The following is a 10,524-nucleotide window of genomic DNA, read 5'->3' as shown; positions in this document are numbered from 1 at the left end:
AACGGTTGGATCATAACAATGATACTCTCCATCATCTAGTATCATAATGTACTGACCAGCTGCTGCTCCACCTTCAATTGCGACCGCGCCGGCAAATGCAACCTCGAGCAGTAGAAATGCTGCTGCAGTGGCTGGCTAGTCGGCCGGCCCAAAGGCTGCGTGCGATTGATCAGGGACGACGTTTCACATGATTTTGTTTAAATATGTAATAGTTTGGATTCGAACCTACCTAAAGTTGATAAAATAAGCACTAAGAAAGTGCAACATTGTCATAAACTCATTGTGCCGTTCTGTAAGTATCCAACGAACTTTTCCATGTGCATCTTCAAGGTTTGGAATTAACTAGACAAGAAGCGCGCCGTTGGCGCGCGTGCATGATTAAATTTGGTAGATGACTGGGTTGTTTTACAGTGCCTCTTTCTAAGCTATACCTATTTATGTATTTACTTATGGTCTATTGTTATATCTGACATCATAAAAACAGAGGAAATACTCCTGACAATGCTTATATCTGGTAACACAACTATATATATGAACATATATTTTCAAAATTTAGTCTGTATAAAGGTAACTTGTTCACGTGGGAGATAACTTGGGTCGAAGGGCACTTGAAGTTTGGCGGTCCAGATGGCTTGTGTAGATGAGGTTCCGAAGGAGGTAAAACGAGAGCGGTAATGGTGTCTAGGGTTAGGGTTGTTCTTCGATTCGGAAGCTAATGCTGCTATCTAGGGGGAACACCGGTACTATAGTGAAACTTGCATGAGGAGTAATTTCGAAGGGTTCCAGGAGGGCTTAAGCTTTGGATTCATCTCATTTGCGTCTCCGTGTGATCTCCGTGCCGGAAAGGTAAGCCTAGTCGTCTTCTGTCCTTCCGCGCGGAGATCTATTTCCATGATGAAATTGTCGCACTATTTGTACACGATGTGAGTGATGCATCACATACTTGAGCTAATCGATTCCTTTACTTGGCTTGCCAGACCGTGGCCGGATATATTTCCATGATGAAATTGTCGCACTATTGTACATGATGTGAGTGATGCATCACATACTTGAGCTAATCGATTCCTTTACTTGGCTTGCCAGACGTGGCCGGATCTTGTGGTGATTTATCCTTGCTTATCTGATTTTCTTTTCGTTGCTCGTTGCCTTGTGTTGTGTATAGATCTGATTTGTTGGTGTATACATTGTGGATCTGAGTTGTTGGTGTATACATTGTGGCCGAGTTTGTACGATTCTCATGATCTTATTTTCACTTTCTTCTTATCAAAATTTTGGATGCAATATATTGTAGGTTATTGAGTACAATTTCGGATGAAATATATCGTTTGCTCTGGAATTTTGGTGTAGACATTCCTTTATAAGCATTGTATCTTGCTTACCAACGGGTTGTTTATACAATGACCTGCAGTTGTTCTTTCATTTTATTAAAGAAAGTTAATTTCTCTAAGCTGTATCATTATCAGAGCTAGTCACATTTTAGCTGTTGTTATCTGTAGAATATTCTTTATAATTTTTTAGTGGCAGTAATAGAGTTCGTATTTCAGTGTCTGTAGGTCTAGTATGGATGCTCCATCTATATACATGCTTCCTTTTGAGTTGTTTGGCGTCGTTGCTGACTTGGGTGGATCTGGATCTCATTTGAAGATTCAAGCAGTGATCCTTAGCAAGCGAGGCTTATTATGCAATGTAGTAGGGAAGAGCAACTGGTAACATCCATGACTTACAAGGATGTAGCAAGTCTTCTATAGAGCACCAAATAGAGCTTCACTGTGCCATGGCAGATTCAAGTATCAATCGCAAATTTATTATAATTTTTACCAAGAACTGTGGGGGAGTTACCCACAGAAAGATTGATTGTTATTAAATAAACAGGGATTTATTTACGAACTATGGGAGCAAGTGTAGTAATCGATTTAAAGTCATTTCCGAATCCTTGCTTCCAGCTGTCAAAACTTGGTGTTTGGTTCCTGAAGATTTTCCCATTTCACTAGTTCCAATATTCCCCGAGATGATTTCCATTGAAAAGGCACAAATGAAGTTATTCTTCGCCTGTTGAAACATGTAGAGAAAAGTTTAGGTCAAAGTTCTACTGAACCTAGACAAAGTCCCAGCAATGAGCATTGAATGGACAATCTCCTCTATTTGCTCTTGTCATAGCAACTCAACTCAGCTGCACTGCGAGGTCAGTGGCACTAAAATTGATTCTAACGATAGCAACAGAATGGTAAAATAGTCAGTGCCTAGTGGTATAACTTCTTAAATTTTAGAACTCTGTATCATATGGAAGCGTAATTAGGTCACAACATTAATTAATAATTTCCAATATGAGGAAACTACATATAATAATAACATTCGATTGGATAAAACCTAGTATCTACTAAGCAAAAAATATTAGTGCCTACAAGGATGGCTAATAAAGTCAAAGTCAAAGTCAAGTGCAGAATTATAGCATATGAAATGGCAGGCATTCTCAGGCTAAGTATTGTTACACGGAGTTAGAACATTAACTATTAATTTAGGGAGCATCGCATCAGGCTAATAGTTGATAATGCAGACCCACCAATCCTTTCTTATTTCAAATTTAGCAAATTATTATTTGACTTGAGCACTAGAGTGAGATATGAAAAGTTTTACCACGACTGTAAACTTTGAATACCTCTGTTTTATGAAGCTAAGCGCTGATTTTGGTTGCACTGTTGCTACTGCAATCAGGGTGACATATTAGTGATTCTGAAACTCTATGACCAAGATAAATCATAGATGTGTTCATAAATCAATGTAACATGATAAGGAGCAAGGAACTAAAAGAAAAATGTCTGCAAGTGAGAATTGATGATGTTGTAGTAATGTTTATACTCATTTGATCAAAAAATGGAAATTGCCGCAATCACAGTTGCATAAAGCAGTTTTAGCTTCTCTTTGGAAAATGATTAGTCATTTACAATTGCTCACCTGCCGATCAATGGTTTCAAGAACCTTCTCTTGTTCTACCTCAGCTTCAACCTACAAATCATTGTGGAAATTGGTCGAATTTCACAGTCTTTCAATAGGCAACAACATTCTCATATCCTGCTATAAAAAACAATGAGCTATAGACTAAAATCACACGGCCAAACTTATGTCTTAACTGTAAAATTGCGATAAGCAAGTAAATTATATATTGTTTAGAAAATAATTAAAATGTCAACGAATTTGACTCCTTTGTCGTCTCTGGTTGAACTTTCCTTCTTCCAGCGGTACTTTCATGGTGTTCATGCACACAGGCGATAATGATAATCAAATATCCATTGTGTATGCAGGTTTCACACATAAGGCTTTTAGTGGTTCGTCACAGCTAGCTACTGAAATGTTATGTCCCCATTCCCAAATGAAAAGCTTCATCTGATAAAAGATATAAGAGCAGAATGAGCTGCTCATAGTTGCATAATTCAAGTGCATATCAAGATTGCAGAATTTTGTCAACAAAAGGGGCCTTAAAAATATAAGTTAAGTTCCCCAATATAATGTGAACTTAAGATCGGAGACCTATTAGCTACAACCGTAGTGTATGGTGTTGATACACTGCTGACACACAAAATATTATATAATTCAATGTTGGCGAATGTTTAATGCATAGTCGGGGGCATGAAAAGAGAGCCGCGGAAGCATTACTAACTTCAGGTTATGATGGACCTAGGTCAAAATAGTCCCTCTTATGATCGACTTAGCTGTCCACTTTCGAAAGTTTTAGAGGAAATATATTTCAATTTAGTTTTTTAAAATCCTTCCATCTAACATAGCAATAAGAAAATTTGAAAGTTGTGTTCAAGTGAGCTAAGTATGTTCATTCCTGTCATTTCAATTTGCTTGTTAGGATCAAGGAAGGAAAATAATCGTGGTAATACTTCATCATGGCCACGAGCTTCCTGATCACGTTCGCAGAAACAACCAATTTAATGATGTCAATTACATACTTTTATCTAGCTTCTTTCACATCTGGTCCTATTTGTCTTTTAAGTAAACAGCTTAAGCACATGAAGGGGATAGATGTCGGACCCCTTCTTTGGGTCATCTTATGTAGCTCATATCAATCCCTGAATTAGTAGCCGGTACGCATGAATTTCAACAGAAGTAGACATCACAGACATATATCGATTAAATACGATAATAGGGTACAACACAGAGTTTATTATAATAAAGGCCATAGGCATAAATTAACAAACCCACATAGCACAACGGAAACGACGCTAAAGCAACCCATGCCCTACAGGCAGCTTAAGTGCAGACGAAATCAGCTTCTCTAATCTTCATCTTCTCTTTCGACGAAGTCGGCCTCTGGATCATCTGGGTCCACAATTAGCAAATGTGAGTACATAAGGTACTCAGTAAGTCCTACCTCAATGGGGAATATTAGATACTTATGGGTAGATCAAGGATAAGGCTATAGAGTCTTTTAGGTTTGCGGAAAGCTAGTTTTGTTGATACAAGATTCATTTTGCAAAGACTACCTTTAATAAAAATATTTTCGAAGATAACACGTAAGTTGAGTTTATGGGGGTTGACAGCCCTGGGGGAGATACTTCCATCCCGCCAATTCCTGCAAGTCTTTTGCCGGCGGACATACAGTCCAGGAGGCTTAGGGCACAAAGCCAAAACCCTTCTTTTCGAAAACAAGGGCACACAACCCACTCACACACCAAGGAGATACTCACGCCGAAAAGCTAATCATTGTGATCAAACCATAGCATGTCCTTGACCGAGGACACGGCTATCCGGATAGGTTTAACACTCTGCAGAGGTTGTACACATTATCCACAAGATATGCACAGGCTCCTACCTTAGCAACTGGTGGAGCTATCATAACGAGACGCAACGACCTCACAACGTAGTCACAATAACCACCCATAGGGCACTAAGATACCAGGGACCTTAGAAGATCCACGAGAAGGACCACTTAGCAATCTCAAGGCTTTGACTTAGCCTTAACAATATCACCAGTTGGACCTTAGGCTACGCACCACCCAAGTCTTCTCCTGATCCCCATTGCCACTATCGGCCTCCGGGTGGGTACCGAACTAAGTCAGAGGGGTTAGGTCAAGTCCTACCCATTCAGGTCATGTGGTTGTACGAGTGGATACTAGGTGAGATGTCACAGCGAACCGGTCCTTATACGACCGAGGCAAGAGTCTCCCAACAAGAACACCACAAAGGCAAACCTTGTTCCAAGGTAGTTCCCACCTTTGTGAGGTACCTTACTCACCATCGTCAAGACTACTTTAGAGCTTTCCCAAGAACACAAGTTTTACACGCACACACACCAAGTACACATCACTTCACATTTTTGAAAAGCATGACTAACATATGTAAATAATCTAGTTCTCTCTTTTGAGCAAAGCAATCCTAAGCATACTAGTAAACAAACATTCATCCAAACAATCATTATAGTTGATGTTGGGAACATTCTAGGGTTTCAACAGAATAAAGATAACAATGACAAGGTATGACATAAACAAGCTAGGTCATAACTATTCTAGCATTTCTTTAAAATCACAACTATTAATTTAATCATGCATACTCCTATTGTTTGAAACAACGGCTCTATGGGTTGTATTTAAAATCATAGGATCAGTAAGATCAATGGTTGTAGGACTTGCCTTCGTTGAAATCCTCGTCTGCTCCTTCTTCAAACTTCGGATCCTCGGGGTCTTCCTCGAATGCTCCTTCCTCTAATAATCGTAACAACGATAAAGGCGCACACGATCAATCAAACGGTTAAAATAATGACTAAACAATTTACAAAAATTATGAAATTGACACGATTGGGTAGATCTCGAATTTAGATGAATATCGGTGGAAGAATCGTTGAAAACAGAGTTAGGACGGAGGAGAAATGAGCTTCGGAAGTTTTGCCGGGAAAAAAATTCAGAAAAAGAAAAAGGGAGAATATTCCCTAAATATTCTGTTCGGGTCAGCTCGGGGTTGGGCTCGACTCGGGCTCGGCTCTCGGCTTACGGCTCACGGTTCGGCTCTGGGATCGGCTCGCGGCTCAGCTTCTCGTCTCGGCTCTCGGCTCAGGCTCGGGTTTCACGGCTCAGCGGCTCGGCTCGGTTTCTAAAGACGGCTCAGCTCGGTTTTTGCGGTTCGGTTGCAATGGCTCGGCTCGAGCTCGGGCCCACCTATCAGTCGCAGGGGAGAGAGAGATAAAAAGGGAGAGAAGAGAGAGGAGAGGAGCCGGCTGGGCATCTCAACGGGGAGAACGAGGGGAGGGGCGATGGGGCGGTGGCGTCGAGCCAGCGGAGGCCGGCGGCGGGCCTCGTCGGCCGGATCTGGCTGGCAGGCGGCCTGGGGCGGCGGCCGGTGATGGGGAGGCCAGGTACGTCAACCGGGGTAGGGGAAGAAGAGGGGGGGGGGAGAGAGAAGAAGGCCGGGAGGGGCTCACCGGCGGCGAGGGGGGGTGCTCGGAGTGGAAGGCGGCGGGGTGCTCGGAGGGAGACAGATCTTGTAGATTTACAGCTACTGCTCTTGTTTGGTTAAATTTCAGAGTGAACATAATATTTGTTGCAAAATATTGTTATGTCCATAATCATTTTAGTTTCTGATGTCTGAATCTGGTTTGTGCAGATCAAATATTCATTTTTTTCATTCATGTGTTGTTCATATCTATATATTGGAGTATTTCTTTTTTTATTTGTTATATAAAATGAGATTTTTTTTTACTAATGTGCTGAGGAAAATTCATGTGTATATGTCAAAGAACACTCGTATATATTATAACTTTGTGTACAAATATATTTTTGGGTATAATTTGATGATTATATGATGAACTAGCTTAAGATGTTACTCTTTACGAGATTAAGTAGTATGCTTCTTTAAGGGTACGAGCTTTGGAAAATATATTTAAAAATAGTTATAGTTATAATTAGTTTGAGTGATAACAGAGATGGTTGGACAATCTAACAACTAAAATATTTTTTAAAATATATTTTCTTTTTAAAAAGATTTATAGTTGAATGCTCTCGCACAATTGAAATCTTATGTTTTCATAGCAATGCACAAACACTCAGCTAATAACAAAATAATTCTGAGTGCGAGACGGTTGGTTTCCTCTTTGAACGCTCTGCTCTCCCTATCCCCACTTCCGCCCTTTCGTTTCCTGTTCTATATATTCTCTCCCTGACACTCCTATCTCTTATCATCTGCCGGTTCTCTTTTTTTCCACACGCGGACAACACTAAGACGGTATGCTTTGGGTTTCCTCCGCTTCATTTTTTTATCTTCTACCTTATTTTTTATTGAGCAAATTTTACTTTAACTATATATTAGTGCACTTTAAATCATATTTAAAAATATGTTCCACTTTAAACTATATATTTTACGCTAATTTTTTAATTTACACCCTATCTAAAGATTAAGCCTTTGATCATGCTCATGTGACGAGCAGTTTCAAAATTGCTTTAAGCTATATTCGTTCACAACTTAGACAAGGAACTATCCCTTAAATTATAAATTTTGTGCAAACAAATTTTATTTAAAATTATAACTGATACTTAGTTACGAGTAGTCTACTTCTCGAGTGAAACATATCAATCGTACTCTTTAGCCTCTTCATAATTTATTAGAGATTACTTAAATTTTACAGACTGCGATAAAAAATCATACATATATGTATTCTTTACTCCCGTTTAAAAAGTGACTGGAGTAAGCTAACTGACGGCGAGGGTTGCATCAGTGGGAGAAGTGCCAGCGGCCGTTTAAAAAGTTTTCAAACGAAGGCGACAGCCGTATGTGAAGAACACAAAATAAGCAGTGGAAATTAAACTGACAAAAGAATGAATAATACACATAGATACTTGCTCCCGTTCATCACAAAACATAACCCTGCTTCCTCCCAAGGAGAGCCGTTTATAAGAAAGAAATGAAAACTCCAGGCGAAACCGTCCTTCAAACTTAGGCCACAATAAATACTAGCCATTTCCAACACTGGCACCGTTCTCCCTCTTACATATATTTTTCGAGGACGTTCACTATTACATATGGAGCTCATGAACTCCTGAACACCATCTACACACCGGTTCCACAAACTATTACTACTATATTCTTTCGAGGTGAAATATCCTTCATCCTAAAACACGAAGGACGGCATGGCCAAAGCAGCGCCGATCCCTCTCGCCATGGTTCTCCTGGCTCTCCTCACCACCCTCCATCTCCACGCCCAAGGTATATACGTAGGCATGCATCATTGCATCGGTAATGCATTGCTTAGTCATCATCTTTGCTCCTCCTGGGTTCGAGGACCACACCCTCTTAATCTAGCAGTCTCATTTATTCTTTCGTGATCTCTGCTTGTTTGTGCTGTCAAAAGCTAGACGGTCTTCAGGTTGCTTTGGTCTTGTTGTTATGTTTTAATTTGTATATGGTTCTGTGTTGGTTACTTACTGCTTGGTGGATGGTGGTGGCGGCGGCGACAGGGGACGCGGTGAACGCGACGACTCTGGTGTGCGGGAGCTGCAAGTGCTGCCTCAACCCGGAGGTCTGCCTGACGACATGCTGCTTCGAGAAGACCTGCACCGGGTCCGTCTGCTCGTTGCGGTCGGTGTCCTGTGGATGCAACGCCTGCGACTACCCTCACCATGCTGGGGCGACGAAATGAGACGACGACGGCAAAAGCATTATTATGCGTCCTCAAAAAGGGACGAAATAATGGCAAATCTATCGGTGTGTGCGCTAATGATTGTGTAACAAAGCCTGAAGGTTTCACTATGAATTGGAGGGCCTTGTACGAGTACTCGCCCGTTGGCCACACCCTGCATGCAGCACTAGCGAAACGACTATCCGAGATTCCCAGCTCTCCAAAACACCAACCACCCAGATTCGAAACATACATAGCCAATAACAACTTGAAGATGTAGAGTTCAATTACAGAGATGTCTTTTGTCACACTTAGAGCAGCTTTTGTTTTAAGAAAAGAGAATGTCTTTATTTCGACCTCTACATAATTCATCAGTAGAAAGCTTCAGCCATGAGCTGCAAAATACTCCATACGGTTAAAAATACATGATGTTTTTGATTTTTTATAGTCTTCGACGAACAATTTTAACCACTATTTTTTTTATTATAATATCTAATAAAAATATAATATTATGAAAGTATGTTTCAAGATAAATCTACCAGTATGATTTTTATATTTTCAAATTAAATATTTTAGAAACTATTAGCTATTAAAATTTTAAAAATTTGATCCTATTTTAATCAAAATATAAGTATTTATAATTGGAGGGAGTATCAAAGCTAGCAAATAGCTCAATTGTCAAACGTTAAGAGTGGTGGGCTAGTGAAGTTCGTGCCTCCTGACAGCGTATGTGTATTGGGCCCAAGTCCGATCCCAACACTGTCATTGCAGTCTTCTTGGGGGCCCAGGTCTCCAGCACAGCCTGTTGATAAAGTTGCCGCGCTGCACCTCCTGCCCTCCTGGCATCTCTCCGCAAACCAATCAGTCCTAACTCAACTCCAAGACGCGTCATGGGCACCGGCCGGCGGCCGTGGCGTCGATCGCATCAGTGGCCTCCCCGACGAACTCCTAGAGACCATCCTACTCCACCTCCCGTCCACCGCCCACGCCGTGCGCACCAGCGTCCTCTCCCGCCGCTGGCGCCGTGTCTGGGCCCACGTCCCGGCCCTCTCCTTCCGCAAGGAGGAGTAGGAGCGGCGCGCCTCGATCTTCGACGCCATCGACGCCGCCCTCGCCGCGCACGCCACGCCGGCGCTCGACCGCCTGGCGATCTCCATCGTAGATGACCTGAGCTGCGACCCAGCCACCCGTGTTGGCCCTTGGCTGCGCTTCGCTTCGCAGCGCCTCGCGGGCGAGCTCAGCCTCCGGTTCACGGACACGTCGCCGGGGTTTAACAAGTTCGGCCCCTGGACACCGACGGAGGTCGAGCTGCCGGTTTGCGAGAGCGCGACGGCCATCGATGTGCACCTCCCGCACCTCGCTCTGCAGCTCCGGCTCCCCGTGGTCGGCACGTTCGCGGCGCTGCGTGTTCTGAGAATCTCCTGCGTCCACCTCGGGACAAGCAAGCTGGAACGTGTTGTGTCCTCGCAGTGCCCGCGCCCGCAGGAGCTCACGCTGTCCGCTGTCGCCTTCGTCGAGGTCCACAACCTCTCCATACGCTCGGACTCACTCGAGCAACTCAAGCTTGGCCACCGAGTCAGCGACCACACCACCGTCGAAGCCCCAAGGCTTGTCCGGTTCGAGATGCCCATCTTGCGAAGGAAACACAGGTTGCATGGAGCTACCATCGTTGCCCCGAACCTCGCGGAGATGATCTGGCATGATATGTGTATGACCCACGGTGCGACAAGATCGTCGAGGCTGGACGCCACCTCCGGAGGCTGCAGGTCATGTACTTTCATTCGTGGAGGTCATGTACTTTCATTCGTGAGAGCAAATGCACACAGATCCTCACGTAACACAAAAAGGTTGAAAGAAAGAGTCCCCGTGATAACCTTTCTTTTCTCCTTTTTTTTCAGCGGTCGGATTATTCTTCC

Source organism: Phragmites australis, chromosome 14 (genome assembly GCF_958298935.1).
Source record: "Phragmites australis chromosome 14, lpPhrAust1.1, whole genome shotgun sequence".
Taxonomy (NCBI): Eukaryota; Viridiplantae; Streptophyta; class Magnoliopsida; order Poales; family Poaceae; genus Phragmites; species Phragmites australis.
This window is presented reverse-complemented; position numbering follows the sequence as displayed.